This window comes from Sciurus carolinensis, chromosome 5 (assembly GCF_902686445.1).
Source record: "Sciurus carolinensis chromosome 5, mSciCar1.2, whole genome shotgun sequence".
Classification (NCBI taxonomy): Eukaryota; Metazoa; Chordata; class Mammalia; order Rodentia; family Sciuridae; genus Sciurus; species Sciurus carolinensis.
In genome coordinates this window covers 167,812,549-167,838,763 of record NC_062217.1, presented here as the reverse complement: position 1 = coordinate 167,838,763, position 26,215 = coordinate 167,812,549, and the positions used below count along the sequence as shown (strand labels likewise).

Here is a 26,215-nt window from a genome sequence, read left to right as displayed (position 1 = left end):
AAAAGTATTTCACAATAGAATGCAAGATTAAATTTTTGCTATGGTGCAGTCTGTTTAACAAGAAGCCTACTTCTCAATGTTAGGTGAAACCAGTTAGTATGCATTTATGCCAACATTTGAAGCAGGGACATAAATCATTTTAGAAATTAAGTTTACTACTGATAGGGAAAAAGAAGAGTTGTAACCTTCTGCTGAATAAGTTACTTACTTTCACCATAAAATAAACCCAGGTGAGTAAAAAAACAGCTTTCCAAATTTTAATTTCCTATCAAGAAAATCTACCTTTTAAGATTGTTTTATATTATTTTAAAATTCATAAAACAATAGCAATAATACCTAATGTTTACAGACCACTTACTCTACGATAGGTCCTTTCCATGCCTTATCTTAAACCTTTAAAACAACCCTACATGTAGGCATCATCAATCCATTTCACAACTAAAGACGTCAACACTGATAGGAAGTAACTGCCCTGGATGACAGAACTAGTAGAAAAGAATCAACTCAAACCCAGATTCCAACACTCTAGAGCTCCTTTCTTAAGCTCTACACCATCCTCTCCCTCTAAAAATCTTTATGAAGTGAACATGTAACAACAAAAAATGTTTTTATCTAAATCTGATCAAGTTACTGGGTCCCCTTATATCCCACTAGCAATGGCAGGAAATTCAGAACACAGGAACATATTAAACTGCACCACAGGTAATCACGAAGACTGAGATCCAATCCCAAACCAGACTATGGGAAACTAAAGGACAAACTATCCAGTTTTTTCAGCAAATAAATTACTACGGGAAAAAAAGAAAAAGAGCAGTTACAGGTTAGAAAAAACTTAAAGAGATATATCACACTCTGGTTCTAAAGTACTGAAACTTTTGTTGTAAACCAGGATCTGCGTAAACAGCAGTGTTTGCAACCATTTTTGATCTAGAAACTATAGATGTGTGAGCTTCCTGACATGAGGTTTGGTTCAAGCTGCAGACAGCTGTTCCTATACCAGCAGAGCCAGCAACACCATACCTTTTGGCAGCCTGAATTTGTATAATTAGTTCTTAACTAACGGTAAATTAACTCCCAGTAAAGATTCAATTAAAATGCATTCTGATATACCTTCTGTATATCATTATTTTGTATGCAGAGAAGTGGTGAAACAAATCAAAAAGTTTCAAATAAAGTTATTCATTAAATGTATAGGTTTTTTTGTTTGTTTCTTTTTGGTGCTGGGGGATAAAACCCAGGGCCTTAAAATATGCTAGGCAAGCACGCTTTACCACTGAGTTATATATCCCAGTTAATGAAGTTTTATTCAGTCACAAAAAAATGAAATTATGTCATTTTCAGGAAAATAGATGAAACTTGAAAACACTATGGTAAGTAAAATAAATCAAACTCAGGTCAAGGGTCATGTTTTCTCGCCTATGTGGAAGTCAGAGAAGAAAAAGGAAAAGAAAGATGTAGGGGAGAGGTTCTCATGAAAATCAGAGGGAGATCAGCAGAGTAGAGGAAAGGGACCACAGGGAGACAGGAGGAAAGGGAAAGGGGAAATGCCGGGGAATGACACTGGCCAAATTATACTTACTGTGTGCATGAATGAATGTGTAAAAACAAATTCCACCATTAATACAACAATAACGCACCAATAAAAAAATGTGGAGGAAAAAACGTGAGGTATGTGTGTAAGTGTGTGTTATAATCAGGCACTCACAAAGAAATAATCTCTTTAATGAAGTTTTCCGAAGTTTTATAAACTATCTACAATCTAATCAAAGCTTAAAAAATTAATACTCTAGGCTGGGTGGGGTGGCACACGCCTGTAAATCCCAGCAGCTCAGAAGACTGAGACAGGAGGATCTTGAGTTCAAAGCCAGTCTCAGCAATGGCAAGGTGCTAAGCAACTCAGTGAAACCCTATCTCTAAACAAAATACAAAATAGGGCTGGGATGTGGCCCAGTGATTGAGTGCCCCTGAGTTCAATCCCTGTGACCAAAAAAACGTTACACTCTATACTAAACATATCTAGGGGCTGGGGAGATAGCTCAGTCAGTAGAGTGCTTGCCTTGCAAGCACAAGGCCCTGGTTCGATCCCCAACACCACAAAAAACAAAACAAAACAAAACATATCTAAACATATACTAAGGTTAAAAACTATCAACTTGAGTGGTACTGCCATGAGGACAGACATAGACCAACGATATAGAATTGAGAGCCCAGAAATAACCCACATATCTATCAATGTATGATTTTCAGTACTGACACTAGCACCATTCAATGGGGAATGAACAGCATTTTCAACCAATAGTGCTGATATAACTGAACATCCACATGAAAAAGAATGAAGCTGGACCCCTACCTCATACCATATCAAAATTAACTCAAGGGGCTGGGGAGATAGCTCAGCTGATAGAGTGCTTGCCTCGCAAGCACAAGGCCCTGAGTTCGATCCCCAGTACCACAAAAAAAAAAAAAAAAAAACTCAAAATGGATTAACACTCTAAATATCTAAATTTAAGAGCTAAAACTATAAAACTTTGAGAAAGAAGTAGATTTGGCAAAGAATTCTTAGACATAACCCTAAAAACAAGAACAAAAGAAAAAATAAGATAAATCTGATTTCATCAAAATTAAAAACTTTCGTATATCAAAGGATATCAATAGCCAGATATGGTGGTACATGCCTGTAATCCCAGGAGGCAGGAGAATCACAAGTTCAAAGTCAGTCTCAGCAACTTAGTGAGATTCTGACTCAAAAAATAAATAAATAAATAAATAAATAAATAAATAGGTCTGGGGATGTGGCTCAATGTTAAGCATTCCTGGGTTCAATACTGGTACCAAAAAAAAAAAAAAGGTATCAAGAAAGTGAAAAGGGGGGGCTGGGGAGATAGCTCAGTCGGTAGAGTGCTTGCCTTGCAAGCACAAGGCCCTGGGTTCGATCCCCAGCACCCCCCCCAAAAAAAAAAAAAAGAACGTGAAAAGGCAAGTTATAGGGAGAAATAGCTCCAAATTATACAAATTATATATATATATATACATATATATATATATAAGGGTCTAGCACTCAGAATATATAAATAATTCTTACAACTCAAGAACAAAAAACAATCCAATTTAAAAATGGGCAAAGAACTTGAGACACTTCTCCAAAGAAGAAATAAAAAATGGCCAATAAGAACACAAATAGATGCACAATGTCATTAGCCATTAGGGAATGCTAATCAAAACCACAATGAGATACCACTTCACACCCACTAGGATGGCTATAATTAAGACAGGAAAACAAGTGTTAGCAAGGACATGGAGAAATGGGAACTCTCCTACACTGTTAGTAGAAATGTAAAATGGTACAACAGCTGTGTGAAACCGTTCGGCCGTTCTTCAAAGGTTAAACATAAAATTACACACAACCTAGCAATTCCACTGCAGACATACTCAGGACTGATAATCCGTACATCTGAACATGAATGATTCACAGCAACACACTCATAATGGCCGAAAGGGGAAACAACCCAAACAGCCACCAACAAGTGAATGGATAAATTAAACAGGGTACGTCCCTACAAAAGAATATTACTGAGACAGAACAAGAGAAAGGAATGACATAGTGAGACATGTCACAATCTGGATAAACCTCTAAATGCTAAGAGAAAGAAGCCAGCAACAGCCACACGTTGTACAACTCATTTGTAAGAAAGATAGAAAGCAGATTGATTGCCAGGGCCTGGCAGGGAAGAGAGAAATGGAGAAGGACTGCTTAATTGGTATGGGTGATAAAAATGTTTTGACACTCTTTAAGGTGCTGGTTTGCAAAACTCTGTGAATGTATTAAATGCCAGCAAATGGAAACACTAAAATAAGTTTGTCATATGTTAATTTTACCTCAATTTATAAAAATAAACTTACAGGATATTTTAATACCCCAAAGAATTTTACCTTATTTTGAAAAAGTAGACCAGATAAATTATTTATGTAAAAAAACTCACATGCAAAACCTGACTTAGGACTGCCATGCTGTGTAAAAGCCAGCTCTTCCACAGTGAAGCTGTGTGCAAAGAAGTGGCCATACCTGCAGAAAGATGAAGAGGCTGGCTATGCTGACCACTGGCCCAGTAGAGCCGTGGAGGGCTGGAGTGCCAGCTGCCCCGTGACAGCATCTGCAGGAGGGAGCTCCGGAGGGAGGGGCCCAAGTGAGCCGGGTCAATTCAAAGGACAGTGGAAGATAACAAACTGTTCATTATTATATAAGCTCTGGATTATGATTTCCAACCTATTTTAATGCATCTGTATCAATTTTGTTGAAATATCTTTGGACTTAATGGAAGAGCAGAAGTTTAATATCCAAAATGTTGTAGTAATAAAATTCCTTGAATGCTTTATGCAGGTTTATCATTCCTAATTTAAAAATCTGAAATGCTGTGAAATCCAAAACCATTTGAGTGTTGTGTTGGCACTCTAAAAGTTTCAGACCTCTGCTGAGCATGGTGGTGTACGTCTGTAATCTCAGCTACTCTGGAGGCTGAGGAAGAAAGATCATAAGTTGGAGGCCAGCCTGGGTAATTTAGAAGATCCTGTCTCAAAATAAAAAGGGCTTGTAATGTAGCTCGGTGGTAGAGTGCTTGCCTAGCATGCATGAGGCCCTGGATTCAATCCCTAGTATCATACATAAACAAAACTGTTTTGGACCTTGGAGCATTACTGATATCAAATTTTTGATTAGGAATGCTCAACTGGTAAAGTTCATGCAAATATTCCAAAATCCTAAAAACTCTGAAACTTGAAAGAGGTAAGGTTTTTGTTTTTGTGGCCAACGTAACAATCCTTTTTATTTTTGTTATTTTGAGATACATATCTTTTATGTATGTTTATAAACACATATGTTCAAATACTCATTTACCTATTACTTTTCTTCAAAAGAATAGATCTCCAAAAACATAGTGAGTGTGCGGTTCAATTTAAGCTTTTATAGGTGTCCTAAATCTGGGATGATGGGACAAATAGGGTTAAAAAAACATAAAAATAAGCCACAAAATGGGAGATAATATTCAGTATACCTGTAACTATCAGACAACTGACATACAAGGACAGGCAGGTAATTATTACAATTCAGTTAGACAAACAACCAAACAGGAAAATAGGTAAAAGACTCAACAGGTAAATGAAAAAAGGAGACACACAAATATAAACGAGCACAAAAATAAAGATGTGTACCACCATTAGTCAGCAAGTTACTACAAAAAAACTATGAGCCAGGTGTGGTGGCACATGCCTGTAATTTCAGCAGATTGGGAGGCTGAGGCAGGAGGATGGAGAGTTCAAAGCCAGTCTCAGCAACTTAGCCAGGCACTAAGCAACTCAGTGAGATCCTATCTCTAAGGAAAATAGAAAAAAGTTGGGGATGTGGCTCAGTGGTTAAGTGGCCTGAGTCCAATCTCCAGTCCAAAAAAACAAAAGAAAAGAAAAAAAAAAAAAAAAAAACTATGAGATATGTGAGATACTACAACACACTTACTTGAATGGCTAAAACAAAGACAAAGAAACGTGACAGTATCAAATGCTGTCAAAGATGTGGAACAAGTGGGCTCTCATACATTGCTGTTGGGGATGCAAATAGTAGGGCAACTTTGGAAATCAGTTTAGCAGCAGTTTCTTATAATGTTAAACAAAACATTACAAAACAGCTCAGCAATCCCCCTCCTAGGTGTTTTTGTTCATACAAACATTTAAAGCATTATTCATAATTGGCAAAACCCAGAAACAACCCAAATGTCCTTCAACTGGTGAGTAAATAATCAACTGTGGTACATCCAATAAAATGGAATACTACTTAGCAATATAAAGGAATTAACTATTAATATACAAAACATAGATAAGTCTCAAAAGTATTTTGCTAAGTGAAAGTCAGACTGAAAAGGCTATAGAAGAACAGATCAGTGGGTAGAGGGAGAAGTTCACTTCAAAAGGTAATTCTGGGGGTGGTGGAGTTGATCTGTATCTTAACTGTGGTGAACTACAAGCCTACGAATGCCTTAAAACTCTTAAGCCTAAATACCACATTTTCATGAACTCAACTGCGTGCAAAGTAAAAAGAAACAACAACAAAAACCCTATAGTGATAGAAAGCAGATCAGAGTTGAAAGGACTTGGAACAAGGGAAGAACCAATAAAGAACACGAGGAAAATTTTCTTTCTTTTCTTTCTTTCTTTTTTTTGGTTCTGGGAAGTGAACTCAGGGGCACTCAATCACTGAGCCAAATTCCCAGCCCTATTTTGTAGCTTATTTAGAGACACGGTCTGAGTTGCTTAGTGCCTCACTTTTGTTGAGGCCGACTTTGAACTTTAGACACTCCTGCCTCAGTCTCCCAAGCACTGGGATTACAGGCATGCACCACCACGCCTGGTTTATTTTTATTTTTGATTGTGGTGGTGGTTAAGTAGCTATATGTATGTGCGAAAACTCACAGAACTCGACCCATTTTATTTTTTTAAATTTTTATAAGAAAGGAGTTTCTGTTTTATATATGTATATATACACATATATATTATATAATTTTCTTTTTTAGTTGTCAATGGATCTTTTATTTTATTTATATGTGGTGCTGAGTATTGAACCCAGGGCCTCACATGTGCCAGGCAAGCGCTCTACCACTGAGCCACTGAATCACAACTCCAGCCCCCTAGACCTATTTTAAAATGGGTAAAATTTATTGTTTATAAATAACTCCTCGATAATCCTGAGTTTAAATTTTTAAAAATTACCATACACACCAGAACAAATAAAACTACGCAAACTGAACATAAAATGTCATCAAAGATGTAGACAATCCAGTTTATACATTGCAGATGGGAATGTAAAATGATACAACCACTTCAGAAAGTTTGTCAATAAAACCAAGTATACACCTATCCTATGATGACCCAGTCCTTCTATTCCTACATATTTACCCAAGAGAAAGTAAAATATATGCACACAAAGACTGACAAAACTTTATAGTGACTATTCAAAAATCCTAAACTAGAAACAACCAAAAACATCCATCCATCAACAGGTGAAGAAATAAATGAGTAATATCTATGTAATGGAAGACTGCTCTACAGTAAAAAGGAATTACTAATACATGTGACAATATGACTAAATCTCAAAATCATTACACTAAGTGGAAAAAAAAGTAAGATATGAAAAGTTATACAAGGTATGATTCTATTTCTATACAATTCAAAAAATGCACGCCAATATGTAGGGTAGAATGCAGATCAGTGCTTAAGGAAGGCATGGAAGGGAGGATGGATTATAAGGGTATTAGAATACTTCTCAGGGTTATGGAAATGTTCTATATCTGTATCTTGATTGCAGACATGGTTGAAACTCATAAACCTTTAGTGCTTTAACACTAAGTTACATCCCTAGTTCTTTTTCACTTTGAGACAGGATCTCACTAAGTTGCTGAGGCTGGCCTCAAACTTTCGACCCTCCTGCGTCAGCTTCCTTATAGTCTCTGGGGTTACAAACAAGCACATAGCTAAACTGTACATTTTAAATAGACACTTGTACATAAATTCAAAATATAGCAATAAAAAAATCCAGTAAATAAAAACTCATTGATAAATGACTACAAATAATTTATCAAGTTTCTGCCTGTCAAAAACTTGGTAAGTAAAATCAAAGCCAGTAAAAAATATCTACAATTTATTTATCACAAAGTGCTTCTCCCTAACATTTAAAGAATTTACCAAAAATGGTCAAAGAAAATATATCAAAAGTGTAATAGAAAAAATGATGGGGCTGGGGATTTAGTTCAGTTGGTAAAGTGCTTGTCTTACAAGTCCAAGGCCCTGGGTTCAACCCCCGGAACTGGAAAAAAAAAAAAAGAGTAAAAGACATGAACAGATGTTGCCTTTAAAAATGGCCTTTAAATATACAAAGAGATGTTCAACATCACTCATAAGAGAAACCTAAAAAAAAAAAAAAAAAAAAACAGAAATGAGCATTACCACTGACATCACAAAAAGCAAGTGAACTTCATGCACTTCCTCACAGAACAATGCGACACAGTTTATGACCACTTTGGGAGGAAAAACAAAAACATTCTGAATCTGATCCTCTGAATCCAACCACCAATTTATAGGAACACAGAAGACAGTCAAAGAGCATGAGAAACTACACACAGGGATTCAAATGACAGAATTTATACTACCGGGAATTTCTTAGGACAACTAGTTTCTTCAAAATTAAATTAAAAAGCAGTAGGGGAAAAAGGAACTGATAAGGAACCTACAAACTAAAAAAAGACTTTAAAAGACAACTAGACTGATCATAACATATGTACTGTACCTTATTTAAATCCTATTTAAGAAAAGTGGAAATATGAATACTGTATGATGATATTAAGGTAAGATTTTTGGTGTGATAATGGTATCATTGCTATTTATAAAATGAGTTATCATTTAGAGATGCGTACTGACAGAGATAAAAATGTATCTGGGATTTTCTTCCAATAATTTTGGAGATAGGAACGAATGAAGGAGATAGCCTGGGTTGATGGTTGTTTGGGCTAAATAATGATGCATAAGGATAATTTATATTACTCTTGCCTACTTTCGTGGCTATTCACAATTCTCCATAATAGTAAAGTTTAGAAATATCTAAGCCTGTGGAACAGGTCTATAATCCCAGCAATTCCAGATGCTGAGGTAGGAGGATCAATTTCAAGGCTAGCCTCAGCAATTTAGCAAGGTCCTAAGCAACTGAGCAAGCCCCTGCCTTAAAATTAAATTAAAAAAAAAAAAAAAAAGGTTTAGCTCAGTGGTAAAGCAACCCTAGATTTGATCTCCAGTACAAAAATAATAATTAAAAAACTTTTGGGCTGGGGAGATAGCTCAGCTGGTAGAGTGCTTGCCTCGCAAGCACAAGGCCCTGAGTTCGATCCCCAGTACCGCAAAAAAAAAAAAAAAAAAAAAAAACTTTCTAAAAAAAGAAATATATATACTACATAGAAATATTATTTCCATTTATCACACTGGCAAAAATTCCAAAGTTTAATAACACTACACTAGTGAGGTTTTAAGAAAATAAGAACTTTCTTATACAGCTGGTGAGAAGGCAAAATGGTGAAAAGCTATTGAGGTGAATCTGACACTATTTAACAAAATCATAAGCATTTATCTTGTGATCTAGCATTCCTACTTGGTATTGCAATATGAAACTATCACATATATGCATTGTAAGACTTTATGTACAATATAATGAAAATATATTGAACCTACTGATTATATTTAAAATAAAATTTAAAAATGTAGTAGAGTATGGTAGCACACGCCTATGATCTCAGCAATTTGGGAAGCTGAGGCAGGAGAACTGCAAGCTCAAGGGCAGCATCAGCAATTCAGAGACAGAGCACTCTGGGTTCAATCCTCAGTACCCTCTCCCCAAAAAGAGAAAACATTTGTTATAAGGAATGAAGATTTTCACAACAAAGAAAAAAGTACAAACACAAAATAGAAAGAAAAGCTCTTTTACAACGTATCTGAATCTGAAATACTATGAACTCATGATCTTTGAAAATACAATGGTAATAAAAAAAAATCCACTACTTTGCAATCCCAATGTATTCACTGATTTAAGCAAACATCTTTATTTATTTACTCTTACGGTGCTGGGAATTGAACCCAGGGCCTTGGGCAAGCAAACATCTTTAATGAACACTAAAACCACCAGATGAGACATTGTTAGGGAACAGAATATTAATAAGGCCTCAAAATTCCACCCCAGTTTTCTTAGTAATAGCAAAGAGGAAAACGCATCTTTACAGTGGAAGACTTTTAGAGCACCAACACCTTCACTAAACAAGTTAGAATCTAATCCACCTAGAAGCCACATCCTAATAGATGACACTTATCCCTCGTAGAATACACCTTATGTGATTCCCCTGAAATGAAATACCCACAATGGGCAAACCCTTGAGGACAGAAAGTAGATGAGCAGCTGCCTAGCGATGGGGGATAAGAGAGAAATGAGCTGCCTAGGGATGGGAAGGTCCAAGGGTGAGCAAAATATTCTACAACTGAGTGTAATGATAGCTGCACAACTGCAAAACACTAAAAACCACTGAATTCACTTTAAATCGGTGAATTAAAGTGTGAACTATTTCTCAATAAAGCTATTTTTTAAAAAATGAAATAACTGTAATTGTCTTTATCCTAAAGAACATCAAAGACCCTAATGGGCAATTCATCTTCCAGACCTCTCTATGTGTTGCCGTGTGTCAGGGACCACTTTCTATTTACATCATCTCAGTGAGCTCACTTATTTTCATAGGTCTAAACAGTGAGGATTTCAAATTGGTATCCATAGCCCTGAACGTTTTATTGGCCTCTGGACTCATGTGCACCACTGCCCACTCTACAAGTCTAGTTACCTACCTAACATTCATCTCAAAGTCAGAACTGAGTCCAGATACTCCCCTCAGAAACCTGATCCTCTCCATCTTCCCCTCCTCAGAACACTGCCATTCCTTTCTTCCTCCATTCAGGTGAAATATTGTGAAGTCACTCTTGAGTCTTTTGGTGGTTGGTGTTCCTCTTACTCCATGACCAATCCATCAACAAATTCTATTGGTTCTATCTTCAAAATATATTCAGAATCCTACGGGTTCCTACCACTTGCTGACACTCTGGTCCAACTGACCATCACCTCCCACCTGGAAAGGACCTCCCTGCTTCAGCCCTTGCACCACTTAAGTATCTTCTCAATGTAGCAGCCATAGTAATCCTGCCAAAATACATGTTCAGGGGTTCACTCAATAAATAAGTACTATTCTAAATACTTAACTTTTAGCTTAACCCTTATAACAACAATTTTACAGATGAAAAAACTAAGATACATATACAAAGTCACATTAGGAAACAGCAGAGCTGGGATTTAAATGAGGGGACCCCATGTTCTAACACTGTGATATCACTTTGCTCAAGCTCTTCAGTGCAGTGATGTCCACCTAAGCTGCTTATTAGAATTACCTGGGAGTTTCTAAAAATCTGGATGCCTAGGACTTCCTGATGCATTCCCCACCCCAATTAAATGAGAAACTCTGAGGTGGGATCCAGGTCTGAGTACATTTTTAAAGTTCTCCAGATAATTCTAATGCTCAGCCAAGGTTAAGAAACATTATTTCAGTAGGATCCCATCCCACTCAAAGTAAAAGCCAAAGCCCTTATAAAGGCTACAGGCAGGGATGGGGATATGGCTCAGTTGGTAGAATGCTTGCCTTGCTTGCAAGCATAAGGCCCTGGGTTCAATCCCCAGCACCGCAAAAAAAAAAAAAAAAAAAGATAAAGGCTACAGGCATCACTCCCCAGCTCACCCCATCACATCCCATCCCACCCCCACCCATCAGCTCACTCATCTGGACCCTGGGACACCAGACAAGTTGCCCCATTCACAGCCTTTTAAATCAATTGTGGTTCTTTAGTGAAGCATTCCCTGAGACCTTATCTAAAATTGCAAACCCTCCAAAATGATCTGCCACTTCCCACCTCCCCTTCCTGCTTACTCTTCTCCTTAGCAATATCTAACAAATGGTATACTTCACCATTTATTTACCAGTTTCCCCACACTGGAATACAGGCTCCATGAGAGTAATTTTTTTTTTTTTTTAATTTTTTTACTGCTGTTTCTCCAATACCTAAAACAGCAGCTGGCACATGGAAAGCACTCAAAAACTATTTGATGAATGAAGTATTAAGTAAACCCATAATTACTACATCAAATATTAATGTTTTCAGAGAGAAAGTTACTTTGTCTTCATCATATAAAAAATCATTTAGCAGATTTAACTGGTTTATTTAGCTAACAGAAGGAAAAACATTCAAACACTGTATTTCTGTTTAGATTTCTATCCTTAGTAAAGCCAGCATAAGACCAGGAATAGTTAAAATTAGATTATTAACCCCTGAATTTGTCCTTCAGCTTTACTTATGTGAGATCTTACAAAACAGTCATAAATTAAGATACAGTTAACACTTCACCAGTCAGGAACCAGGAAATAAACAACAACAACAAAAAAAAAGAGACAAAGAAAAAGAAGGAAAAATTGAATTCTGCACAGTGAGAGTTTTGTTTTTAGGCCTACAGAACTTCATATTGTTTGTTAATTAGATGCTGAGTGGACCTAGTCCTGTTACCCCCAAAACAAAGCTGAGAAGGTAGTCGTCCCTCCTTATCTATAGGGATTATGGGGATGTTAAAGTCCCTTATATAAAATTATGTGGTATTTGCACAAAACTTACGTACATCCTCCCTATACTGTAAAGCATCTCCAGGATATTTATAATACCTAATACAACATAAGTGCTATGTAAAGAATTGTTACACTATATTGTTAGGGAATAATGACCAAAAAAAGTCTCTACATGTTCAGTATAAATGCACTATTTTTCTTGAATTTTTTTGATCTGTGGTTGGTTGAATTTGTGGATGGAGAATGGATTACACAAACATCAAGGACCAAATATCTCGTCAGGCACACTAGTACAAGTCTGTAATTCCAGCAACTCAGGAGGCTGGGGCAGGAAGATAGCAAGTTTGAGGCAATCCTCAGCAACTTGGTGAGACTGTCTCAAAATAAAAAATTAAAAAGGACTGAGGACGTAGCTCAGTGGTAAAGCAAAAGCGCCCTTGGGTTCAGTCTCCAGTGTTAAAAAAAAAAAAAAAAAATCAAACATCTGTGGAACTAGGCACGGCCCCCTCACCTAACTGCCACATACACACACACCTCAGGGCCCTGGCACCCTAACCACCACCTTACCATCCATGCCCTCTATAGAACAAGTGGCAGAAGAAAGGGAAAGAATTAAACATCTTAAAAGGCTTCAGGGAGAACACACCAGATGTAAAGCCGTGTTCACCCAAAAACAGAGGTGGAGGCCTCCAAGAGAAATCATTCACCAAGATCAAAGTACCTAGAAGGAGGAGAAACTAAAATCTCACTCTCCATTTCAATGTCTGACTACATGGTAGACTGACTGGCTGACTGTCTATTTGAACAGGGGAATAAAGAGAACTGATGAGACATAGCAAGATACAGGAAAGGGGACATACTTAAGCAGCCTGTAAGCCACCCTTTGGCATCAGAGAAGTGAGTTTCCAGTGGGACAAAGGGAAATGCAGAAGCACCTAAATTTGAGCAGTCTTACCATTATCAAAAAATGTGGCTGCAAAGTGGAAAGATCCTCACCCAAATTCACCCGCACCCCACACTCACAAAAATAGGCAATGGTGTGCGGTTGGAAAAGGTTCAGCTACAGAAAATTTCATACCCAGGAACTGCGTGCTGTAGGGAATCTCCCTGCAAGAGCTCACCAAAAATGTCAGTTTGGTTATCCACCAGTGGATATCAATGGACTGCCATTATTAACCAAGAAAGAGTTAGGCCCAACAAAGTTTCAGATCTCAGCTGGGTGAAGGTATGTATCTGTAATTCCAGCTTCTTGGGAGGCTGAGGTGGGAGGATGACAAGTTCAAGGTCATGCTGGGCAATTTAGTGAGACCCATCTCAAAACATAAAAAGGTCTGGGGATATAGCTCAGAGGTAGAAGGCTCCTGAGTTCAAGTCCCAGTACCATCATACACACACCCAAAATAAAGAGGGGGGTGGTAAGGGAAATTTACAAGAAGCTGGTAAGTAATACTTGCCTTTTTCCATTTCTCTTCTAACTAGTCCCTATCCCAGTAGATAGCTTAAGAAAAAAGAGGCATCCTAGAGCATACTGTAATCCCTCCCTTCCCCACGTGCTGGCCACATTAAGTGCCAGACCCTGGGTAAGGGAGGAAAGGAGTTCTAAATTGAATATGAGATTGATGGCTTAAACTAGAACAGACTGGAGCTTTTAATAGCTGTAAATGATAGAAAAGCTATCATTTACCCATGATGTCACAAGGCAGGGGGAGGGAGAGCAGAAGATCCTACAAAGCACAGTTGAAAGCAGTGAATGGTGAAAATGAAAACTGTCTTGTTTGTTTGCACCAGGTTGGGACTGCTCAATAACCTGATGACACAGGGAACTGCATTACCACCCACAGGAATGGGAGGGAACACCTGACGTGGAAATTCTCAGGGCAGATTTACTGTATTGGGTAATATGCTGTATTAGAAGCCCTCTGACACTACTGCCACCTCTAGTGTCTATAACTGATATTTCTTCAAGAGGTTAAAATGAATCCAGAATCTAGCTAGAACTCAGTGGTTAAACTATAAAAGCCTAGGATGCCTAGCGGTTAGGTAAAACAATGACTTTTTGGAGAATAAAGCTATCAGATTGCAAAGTCCGATAAAGTGCCACTTGGAAATAAAATTTTATTCTAAAACATATTCAATTAAAAATTCTGAATGATTCTAATTATTTTACAATCAATAAAATTTCTTCAAAGAAAGTTTAACATAAAAATCCCCAAGAGCAGTATCTTCCTGAAGCAAAGCTATTCAACTATTCAAAAGGCTATTCTAAAATAAACAGCAAACAAATGTTTGCTTAAATATTTTCTAGGAATTACAAATGCACATAGTACCTACAAGGAAAAAAAAATATTACTTAGGGTTAAACGGTTTAGTTACTCATTAATTTTAAGAGTCTTACTACTGCAGCAAATATCAACATGAAGCTTTATTTTTACATAAAAACACCCCATATATTTTTTTTTAATTAATTAAGCATTATAGGCAAGCACTGGAAGCTACCAAAAGCTCCTGCCCCCTAGAAGTCCTTTCTGATGACATGTCAGTACGTTTCTAAAGGCAGGGTTATTCACAAAGGGTCAAAAAAAAATCTCTAAAACTATATTTTAATATTTATCCTTCTGAATCCATTTGTTACAGACCTGAAATTGGATTTTAAGAATCTTGAAATTTAAAACAAAGTTTTAACATTACCAAAAATAAACTGCTCAAGCTTGTGAAAAAAAATTGTGTATTACCTTAGCTCACAGTTCTGGCACCAGGGAGAAGTACTTAAGACAGTTACTCTTACAGTATTCAAAATTTCTATCTAATAAATTTGATAATTTTTAATCTAATAAAAGCAAAATGTAGCTTTTGACACATCTGAATAATTAGTATTCTATTCAGAAAACTATCTTCCTCATTCTTAAATGACAGACTTATTTAAATGGGACCAGAAGTAACTAACATTAAGCAATATGTCAATCTCAAAATTTGACTTAAATTATGCTAATAAATTTTGCTTAGATTTCATTCTGGGTTACAAATTATACAGTCAAATTGTAGGATTTGCAGTATGACTATAATAATAATAGTAAGGAATTTTCAGGCTTAGGCAATAAAGTCACTTTTTAAAAAGCTCTAGCAAGTATTTTTAAGGAAAAAGTTCCCCTGAATATCTATAGTGTTTCTCATCTTTCCCAAGTATCTTCCTGGGAATCTTCAATAACTTTACATCCCAGAAGTTTTTAACCAGCATTGAATAATGCCCACAATGACTTTTTAAAGAAAAAACCCAATGCTATTCTTAACATCTTTAAACACTTCTAAAAAGGTCCTTCCGGTTTATGAACTCATAGCAGTTTCCTCACAATTGTGTACTTATCCTGTTCCACTGTCTTTCCTAGTCTAGGACAAACTCAAATTTACACACCACCTCTCTTTCCTATTCTAAATCTGGAAAGAAAAAAGACCCAAACCTGCTCCACACCCCCACACTCCAGCAAAAATAAAACTACAAATTAACAAGATAAACTGAGATAGAAAGCAACATACATGTCACATCTTCTTAGTGTTGCAAAAGTTTTCCCCTGCTTACCCCAAAAGACAAATCCACAGTCATATGCCTTGATACAGGTTGACTCTTAAGAAAAACCTGTTAATGGATATGCTGGTCACTTTATAGCACTAAAAAATAAAATAAATGCCATTCTGTCAAGCTTAATATTCTTGTTTAAATGTATCAGTATTCCAAAACGTAATTTCTCTTAGGAAGATTTGGACCAGATAAGGTCTATCCCGTCCTTATTATTTGGAGAAATAATTTTTGCCACAAGTGTGTCAATATGAAAAAAATATATATACTAGTATAAAAAGTAATAGAAATTTTAGAATGACTCTATTTCTGAAATAATGGTGCAAGTTCTTCAGATTGCAAAGGTAAACAGTTTTACAAAATTGTAAACTTTTTCCCCCCAAGTTTTTCTCCGAATCACATACCACTCACCCAAATTTTGCGGTAAAGTCTTTTAATGGCACTAAACATAGAAAGTATGTGCGCTGGGTACTCGGCGGGAAATAATGCAGATCGCTCAGTAGTTCTAAGATAAAAGACAAAGGTACAAACCTCAGAGTGTGCTACTTGTTCCAGTCATTAAACACACAGGAAATAAGATTTTCGAGTTAGAAAACTAATTTACAAAAGCAAGGGCTTACTTAAAGCAAAGAAAATCTTACTAAAACAAACAACAACCAACCGCAGAGAAAACAAGTATTAGAGAGGACGGGAAGCAGAAATCGAAGGCGAAAACGGCACAAACCGCCTGAATATTTGCTGCTTAAGCCTGTCCTGGATCTGCCCCCGAGAGAGCCATCGAGAGAGCCATCGGGCTGGAGGGCCGATGCCCGCCCCCTGGATGCTCTGCCTCGAGCAGAGGCTGCGAGCACCATAAATAACAGGACCGCTTTCGGAATGACACCACTTTCCCCTCCGATGATCAATCCAGGAGGTCAATAGAAAGCGTTGAAATAAACCACAAGCCACGCGGGGCCGCCCGTCAGCTGCGGCCGGAGGCTGGCGTCCAGCCCCCGACCTGGCTTCTCGTCGCCGCCCCGGTCCACCTGCGTGACCTTGGGCCAGCCACTTGCCTCTCCCGCTGGCCATCTGCACCACCGAAGTGCGCGGGCCAACCACCCGGCCTGCGCGAGCCCGCGGGAGAGTCCCGCTGGGAAGGCGCGTTCGACCCGCAGCCGAGGATGCCCAGCGCCGACGGCCGGGCTCGGCCTGGAGCCGCGCCACTCGACAGGCGCCGCCGCCGCCGGGAATCCCCGGACAGCTGGCCCCGCGCTGCGCGTCCCGGGCGGCGTTCGGAGACAGGGAGGGAGGGGCCGCCGCGCTTCCCGGCGAGAGCACCGAGGACTCCGCGGGCCCCCGCCCTGCCCGACTTGCCCGCCAGCAACCCGCGCGCAGGTGAGCCGGTCCGCGGCCTCGCCAGGTGCACCGCGCGCGGGAGGGGGCGCGGCCCCGCGCTCACCGGCCTGCCGGCCCCGCGGCGCACGCCCGGCCGCCTCCCGCTCGCCGCCGCCGCCGCCTCGCCCCGCGCCCGGCCTCGCCCCTGCCGCCCCTGAGCGGTCGCGCTCCACACGCCCCACTTTACCGCGGCCTCGGCCCGGAGCACCCGCGCCGCCGCGGCCCCGGTTCCCACAGGCACCCACAGGTCGGCAGCGGCGCCCACGACGGCCCGCCCGCGCACTGCGCACGCGCGGCCGCGTCGCCTCAGCCCCCAGACGGCGACTGAGATTCCGGAGCGGGCACTCCCAGTGCGCGAGAACTCCAAGTCCCGGCAGGCCCCGCGCGCGCCCAGCGGCGTGACGGGCGGGGCGTCGGGCGTCTTCCTCGTTCCAGGGCGCGGCCCGGGGCGCGCCGGGGCGGGGCGCGTGCGGAGCGCCGGGCTCCTGCGCCGCGGTGCATCCTGGGACGCGTAGTTCGCGAGGACCGCGAGCTTGGCTCGGAGGTGGAACTCCGCGTCCTCTGATGTCATCGCCCGGAGCTGCGAGGGGAAGGGATATTTAAAATGAGGTTTCCTTTGCTTGCAGATAAATTTGTTTGCAAACCGTTGCACAGTCGGTCCAGGAGGCATAAATTCATAAACTGCGGTGAGATGTGAATAAAAGTGCTTTCTGCCTCCGAGCACCAATTTTTCGCCCCTTACCACTTCTTTCTCCCTTTGAACTGAAGCTCCACCTCCTAATTAGAATGGTGTTAGAAGCAGAGGTGGTGGCTACGCGAAGTTTAAAGGATTAGTCGAAATTCTTTAAGGGCGATGTATTCTCGAATATTTATAACTATTTAACGTATTTGTTGAGCACCTACCATGTGCCAAGTACCAGCCCTAATGGATCCTGCGTTAGGTAAGGGGAGGTTAGGTTAGATAAGGGGAGGTAAGAATTCCGCCAGATGATTACAGATTTTAATGCGGTGGAGAGCTGGGCAAGCTGCAGAGATAGCGTCAGAAAGGGTGGTCAGGGTAAGTTCTCCGAGGAAGTGATATCTGAGCCAAAATCTGAAGAATGAGAATTTTTTTAAATTGCCGAGTTGGAAAAGAATTACATTCCGTAACTTTCTCAGTGCATAGCCCACACTAGACTCTGAATAAGTATTTATTCCTTTTGTGTTCCTTTCTTCTCCCTGCACAACCTTAGATCACATCCCTCCCCCTCCAAAAGTTTTTTCAACACCTTTCAGTACATCCTTCCTATGTGAAGATGGTACAGGAGACAGTCGATGTTCTGAGGTAGTAGGACACACTGTTCTCAGAGTTGAATAAGCTGTTGAAGGTGAGCATACCTTGCAAACTATGTGGAATGTTCCTGCGCTGGCTCTCAGATTTCCTCTTCAGCTGCCCTTCCTCCAAGTTGATTGTTCTGTTGTCTTCTGAGAAACCGTTTTAGCTGTGCAGCCTTTATGACACTTGTCTCTCCTTGGGGCCTCATTTCCTCTTCTGTGTAATGGTTGAAATGGTTTGGCCTCACCAGAGTCTATAAAGTAGCCAGAACAGACTGTTTCCTTTTATCCACACAATGGGTTTTTGCTTGGTTTAACTGAATGTGTGGCTAACATTTAAAAATAAGAGTTTTCACATAAAAATCCAGATGTTACCTGCCGGGTTCCTCCAGGCATTTGAGCTGGGCTTCCCTGGCTGGAAGATCTGAAAGAGGTCTCTAGCTTTTTAACTCTAGAATCCTAGAAGATTGGAGATGGAATATTTGAAGCATACTTAACAGATATTTCCTGTTTATCTGAAATTTAAATTCAACTTTAGTATGTTGTTTTAATTTTATTTTTATTTGTTCTAAGTGGTTACACATGATGGTAGAATGTATTTTGACACACTGTACATAAATGGAGCATAACTTCTTTCCTCTGACTGTACATGGTGCTGAGTCATACCAATAGTGTAATCAATCATACATGTATATAGGGTAATAATGTCTGTCTCATTCTATGGTCCTTCCCATCCCCACTACCCCCGCCTCCTCACTCCCCTCTGCATAATCCAAAATTCCTTCATTCTTCCTTACCCACCCTCCACTATGAATCAGTGTCTGCTTGTCAGAGAAAACATTCGGCCTTTGATTTTTGGGGATTGGTTTATTTCACTTAGCATGATATTCTCTAGTTCCACCCATTTACCTGCAAATGCTATAATTTCATTTTGCTTTAAGACTGACTAATATTCCATTGTGTATATGTGCCACATTTTATTTATCCATTCATCTGTTGAAGGGCATCTAGATTGATTCTATTGTGAATTGAACTGCCATAAACACTGATGTGACTGTGTCACTGTAGTGTGCTGATTTTAAGTCCTCTGTGTATAAACTGAGGAGTGAGATAATTGGGTCAAATGGTGGTTCCATTCCAAGTGTTCTGAGAAATCTTCATACCTCTTTCCAGAGTGGTTGCACCATCTGCAGTCCCACCGGCAATGTATGAGTGTACCTTTTCCCCCACATGCAAACAACACTTATTGTTGTTTGTATTTGATAATGCCATTCCGACTGGAGTGAGAGGAAATCTTAGAGTAGTTTTGATTTGCATTTCTCTAATTGCAAGAGATGATGAACATTTTTTCATGTATTTGTTGATTGGTTGTAGTTCTTCTTCTGTGAAGTGTCTGTTCAGTTCCTTAGCCCATTTATTGGTTGAGTTATTTGTTATTTTGGTGTTAAGGTTTTTGAGTTCTTTATATATCCTGGAGATTATGCTGTATCTGAGGTTCATGTGGTAAAGATTTTCTCCCATTCTGTAGGCTCTCTCTTCATGTTACTGATTGTTTCCTTTGCTGACAAGAAGCTTTTTAGTTTGAATCCATCCCATTTATTGATTCTTAATTTTACTTCTTGCACTTTAGGAGTCTTGTTAAGGAAGTCAGATCCTAAATTGACATGACAAAGATTTGGGCCTGCTTTTTCTTCTGGTAGTTGCAGAGTCTCTCTGTTCTAGTGCCTAAGTCTTTGGTTCATTTTGAATTGATTTTTGTGTAGGATAATAGGGGTTTAATTTCATTTTGTTACATATGGTTTTCCAATTTTCCCAGCACATTTTTAGCATGTTTTAATTGATCTGAAAACCCTGGTCCTGAAATCAGACCACTGAGGCAGAGAGCCTCCAACTCCCTCTGTCTTGGACCCAGAGGGAATCATTTTCCCGATTGTTACTAGCATTTGACATCATCAACTGAGTGGTATAAAATTGTTCCTTTGCTCTTTTTTGTATAAGAAACCCCAAATATTGTTTGACTTTCAGCACCAAATCTGTATACAATGAGGGAAGCCAGAGAAATGACTCAGTTTGCCCAAACAAGCACAGCAAGGTCACCCCAGGACTGCTTTGAGGTTTGGTTATAAGTAGAACTTGACAACTCCTGATCAGCCAGTAGGTACAGAGACTGAGGAAAGGACAAAAAAAAAAAGCTGTCTCTGCTTTTTTTTTTTTTTTTTTTTTTTGGTGGAGAGGGTTTTGTTACATAACAGTTCTTTCAGTGTTATTTAAAGGAAAAAAAAAAATGTGGACTATTTCCCTGTTGAAATTACAGTCTGAAAGCAAACCAAGAAACTAAAGACCCACCAAAGGCACTGAGGCAAACTGGAATATTCCATGGATCTTTGTCATCAGAAGAAAAAGGAGAAATCTGAATTCAAGGATCTGCAGTTTACTCTTAAAAGATCACTGTCGCCATCATTATCTTGCTTTGCACGTGTAAATACTTAAGTGTTTCATTTGAAAATATTTCTTCATCCCTTCCAACATGCTTAGCGTGGGCCCTGGATCCTCCCTCCCTAAAGACGTCAGCCCTTTTGACAAAAGGGAGCAGAGTAGAGAAGGCATTTGATTTATCCAAAGTTTCAGGGAAGGTTCCTGAGCTCTGTCTGCCTCTCTAATACAGTATTTGACTTCCCCCCTCCTGTGGATGTTTCGTATTTCACTTCTCTGCTTTATTTTTACATACATATGTATAATCTATATCTTATACATATGACATATATATTGCATATCTATTTTATTTATCTTGTTTATTTTCTACCTGTCCTAGAAGGTACCCTCCAAGTGGACAGGGATTTTATCTGTTCTGGTCAAACCTTAATGCCTCAAACAGATACACCTACTGAACAATGAATGCCACAAGCTCGCTTCGTGGATGGAATGAAACAGAAGGAGCAGGTCCAGAAGTAAACCCTACTGGAAATCAGAACCAAGATAAAGCAAGAATGAACACGAACAGAACACTGTCTGAACCCAGCTTTGTTCTTTTGTGTCCCCTCCAAAAACTGCCTAGCAGAGAGTTAGAAACAGCTCTTACCTATTTTTTAGTGTAAAAGTGGAATCAGAACCTGAGGGGCTCAAGGGGTTTTGCTTCGGTGGCTGGAGCTGGGAGGCTTCCCAACCACCCACACCTGGCAGCAACCTCGTGACGGAGAGGATGGTTCTGGGTAATTCCCCAGGGCAGGCCAGGTTAAGGGAGCTGCTCAGACTACAGATGAGGTGACTGGAGTCTCCTGCAGCCAATTCTCACCTCCCAGAGCTGGCCACAGTCCAAGGACTGCCCTTATTTCTTGCTAACAGATGTCAAGAATAGGATTTCTGAACAGGTCAGCCACTGGCCTGAACTCCAAGCCCTTGAAAAGTGTGGGAGTTGGGGGAGGCGATGGCCTCCAAGACTCATGGAGGGCAGAACCAGATCTTGCTGGCCTTCTGATCATCAGGCAACGAGAAGCCTAACCCTGAACCTCTGGACTGGTGGGACAGCACATCTCTGAAACTCCCCAGCAGTCCTGTGAGCTCCCTTGTGCTGACCACGTATGGCGTTCTGAGATGCTGCTAAACCCTAAAACCGAGGAGCTAGATTGCCCACTATCATTCAGACGTGTGTACTCTTGCTCCCATGTGTCATTCAGACTGAAGAGTGAAGTTTTCTGAAGTCAAAGTGATCATCCAGAGCCACAGGTAGGTTGCTAATTGCTGTGTTAAAGTGGAGAACATTCTAGAAGCTGAGGGAGACTCTGGGGATGATTCCATCTTGGCTTCACAAGCTCCTCTGCCTGCGGGAGAAGGCGCCTACAACCCGGCCCTGATTTGTCCAGCTCCTTCAGTCCAAGGCCCCTGGCTTCTTTCCTCCATCTCCATTTGTCAGAGGAGGTTATTGATGTTCCAGCCCAAGAACCGATGCCTCAGGAGTCCCCGAAGGCTGACTGCAAGCTATGCTTTGACCCTACCCCCGACCCCGAGGAAGGAAAGCACAGAATCACAGCTTCCACATTTGGCCTGGCCATCCTGGGCCCCAACCCAGGAAGAGGAAGCAAAGAGCCAGGGCTCCAGTCCATCCTCACTGACCAGATGGGTCACCTTTGGCTCCTTACCTCATTTCTCTGGGCTCTAGTGTTTCTGCATCTGTAAAATACATAATAGCTCCTGCTTCTCAGCCTGGCTACGTAAAGCGCTGGCATGTAAGAATGTCTCCATCATGGGCAGCCGGTGGTGCTTAGCCCAACTCCTGAACTTGCCTGTCCAAGGCAACAACACAATCCGCCTCTGGCGGGGGCAGTAGGCAAGTTCTGATTTCTTTGATTGCTCACATACATCAGGATGATGGAGATGGGTTTACGGTGTAGGAGATGGGTTTACAGTGTAGGACCTTGGGGAATTTAATATGGGTGAGGGTGGAACCGTGCAGATCTGACATGGGGTAAGGAGAGCCCGCCTTAGAAAGGACTCGGTGCTGGGGCAGGACTGGTGGTTTCGATCCTTCCCGGCTCCCCCAGAAACATTTCACTTTTCACCCAAAGGCTCCCAGACTCCAGTACTGAAAAGTATATAAAAAAATTAAAATAAAAGCTCCCAGGTTGCTCCCCTCCCCCACCACTGCCCCTCCCCCAGGCAACAGCAGAGGCAGCTCTAAAAATAGCTTGCCTTCCCCCGACCCCCTGGCGGGTAAATACATCTTTGTTCCAGGCTGGCATTTAATAACTGTACTTTATGGTGAAACAAAAGCTGTAATCAGAGCCCAACAATGGAAGCTGCAGTCAGCACAGCACAACACTCAGAATTCCCAGGGCGATCTCCCTCCGCAGCTGTGAGAACCAGAAGTCTCCAGCGTGAGTCCATTCACAATTCTTTGCCCGGTCCACGGTGGCTTATGTGAATCACGGCTTTCTTGCCTCCTTAGCCGGCTCTCCGCGGCGAGAAGAGATGCCAAGCCTGGGCCCCAGCCAAGAGCAGGTGTACTGCAGAGGCTGACTCTGGGGACAAAGCCAGACTGACCCGTGCTGGGGACGGCCACAGCCGGCTCCGCACCAGCACTTCATGCAAGACTTCCTTCAGGTGAAAGAGCACTTGCGACCGTTTCCTCCTGGGACCCTGCAGCCTGTGCGGTCCAGGACAAGGCCCCCAGCTGGCCGGGTGCCAGGGCCTGCAACCTTGGAGAAGCAAGGTCTTCAAGAGGGGTCACACCAGGTGTATGAAGCCCTGCTGCACGGGGAGGGGGTGCTTCACAGAAGTTCAGTCGGAATACCTGCTTTCAGGGACTGGCTTCTGTTTTTTCTCCTTTTAGTTTTTGCTTTTGTTTTAAGGTTTAACTTAAAGTACACAACTGTGTGTGTGTGAAAGAGAGAGAGAGAGAGAGAGAGATGCTAGGGATTGAACCTAGAGCTCTACACTGAGCTACATTTCCAGTCCTTTCTGTTTTGAGGCAGAACCTCGCTAAATTGCTGAGGCTGGCCTACAACCTGTGATCCTCCTGCCTCAGCCTCCGGAGTAGCTGGGATTACAGGCATGTATCACAATGCCCAGCTTAAAGTCTACAACTTTTAGTATAAAGCTCAATAAACTAGGTATCCACCATCCAGATCAAGATTTCTGACACCCCACAATACTGCCTATGCCAACCAAAGGTCACCCTGTTCTGATTTCTATCATCATAAGTTAGTTTGCCTGTTCCTGAACCTCTTGTAATTATAACAACAGTTTGTTATATACCCTTGGGGGTTCTAACTTCTTTTGTTCGACATTGCATCTGTGAAATGTATCTATGTCACTGTGTGTTGCATTGCTAGGTAATATTCCATTTTGTGAAAGAAGCACAATCAATCTGCGGGTGGATATTGGGGTTTCCAGTGGGGGCTGCTGTGAATGCAGCTGCTTGGAGCATTTCTAGGGGCCCCTTGGATGGACGCTGGTACTCTTTTCCCCTGAATATCATCAAGTGGTGTTCCTGGGTCAGAGGGTAAGAGTACATTCAACCTCACAATGTACCGCAGCCCAGTGCTTCACCGATCCGCTTCCCACAGCAGAGCGCCTCACCTGCCTTAGGCTGGTCCACCTCGCACTCTAGCCCTTCTGATGGACGGGTAATGGGATCTCACTGCAGCATCCGTTCAAGAGCTCGCAGGTGATGCTGACGCGCAGCCAGGGCTGAGAGTCACTGATCTCATCCACCTTGGTTGGCAGGTGAAGGAACGGAAGCTACGAGGAAGCAGGAGCCAGAGGCAAGCACAGGGCTCCCCACTCCTGGTCCAGGGCTCTTCCCATGAACTAACTCCCACCCGATGCTTGCTTGGGATTTTTGGCCTTCCCGTCAGAATGAGGATGGATCTGGGCTGGCAGCTAGGTACGCTGGGCACATCTGCCCCCTGATAGGGCCGAAGAAATTGGTGAGGCTCCTTAGCCTGGCCCCGGGGAGGGCGGCCTGCTCTGTAGCACTGTGGCCCAGGGAGAGAAAGATGCAGGCTGTTCTCAGTCCCTGAGAAGCCAGCAGAGGCCTGTCCCGGAGAGCCACCTTCCCTGTGAATTCCCAGCGTAGTCCTGCTGTCTTCTTCCAGGCACCAGACAGAAACCCGCTCACCTCCGGCCCCTTCCTGTCCTCTGGCCCCGTATCCAGGAGGTGCCAGGTGTGCTGCCTCCCAACCATCTTTAAGTTCGTTACTCTCTCTCCTGCTCTGCTTCGGGCCCACCACCGGTGCCTGGACCCTGACCAGACTCCCTCCAGAGCACACGTTTGCATATACAAACCTGAGCGAGCAACTGTCCTGCTTTAAAGGACCAGGACGAGGAGTGGTGCACACACCTGGCATCCCAGAGACTCAGGAGGCCGTCAAGAGTATCACAGGTTCAAAGTCAGTCAGGGCGATTTAGCAAGACCAGGCCTCGAAGTAAAATTTCAAAGGGGTTTGGGATATGGCTCAGGGGCAAGTGCTTGCCTGGCATGCCTGAGGTCCTGGGTTCAAGTCCCAGCACAGGGGGGAGGGCAGGGAAGCAGCCTTCCATGGCTCCCAAGTGCCTCAGGATAAGATCTGAACGCCTTGGCACAGCCTCACCCCGGCCTCTGGGCCTCCTCAGACTTTGCTCCAGTCGCCTGGAGTTCTCACATCCAGACTGTTCTAGCCCTTGGTGTGTGGAAATAGCTTTGCTGAGTACCACTGAGATGCAGTAACCGTGCACATCAAGAATATGATTTGATAAGTTTGACCTACAAATACACCTGTGAAAACATCGTAACATAATGAATGTATCATCCCAAAGTGTTCTTCCTCTACCCTTTGTCATTCTTTTCTCCTCTTTGCCCAACTATCAGCACTGATCTGTTTTCTGTTACTGTCAATTCATTTGCATTTTCCAGAACTTCGTATAAATGGAGTTGTGCAGTATGTGCCCTTGTATGTGCGGCTTCTTCTGGTAAGCCTGTTTGTGAGATCCATCCATGTTGTGTTTATCAGTAATTTAGTCTTTTTCACTACTGAGTACTATTCCACTGTATGAATACACCACAATTTATTTTCCCATTCACCTGCCAATGGACATTCTGATTGTTTCCTCTCATCTTTTTTCACGTTGCTTCCTCTGCCCATAATGGCTTTTCCCTTCAGCCCTCTCATGAATAGTCTGTCTACACTGAGACAGTGTAGTTTCCAGGGAGAAGTGGCCCTCTTTCCTCTGTGACCCCCATTGCTCCCCACCA

General features: G+C 41.7%; 1 protein-coding gene across 3 annotated transcripts in view; it reads right to left on the bottom strand.

Moving 5' to 3' along the window:
• The window catches only part of Plekha1 (pleckstrin homology domain containing A1), a 60,116-nt gene extending 42,622 nt beyond the window's left edge, over positions 1–17,494 (bottom strand). For 2 of the 3 annotated variants that reach the window (XM_047552867.1, XM_047552865.1), the window contains exon 1: positions 17,360–17,494. The gene's annotated coding sequence lies outside the window, so the exon portion shown is untranslated. Of the gene's footprint in view, positions 1–16,209; positions 16,304–17,359 lie in introns of all 3 variants that reach the window. The other variant, XM_047552866.1, reaches the window with a different exon arrangement.
• Between the last annotated feature and the right edge of the window lie 8,721 nt (positions 17,495–26,215).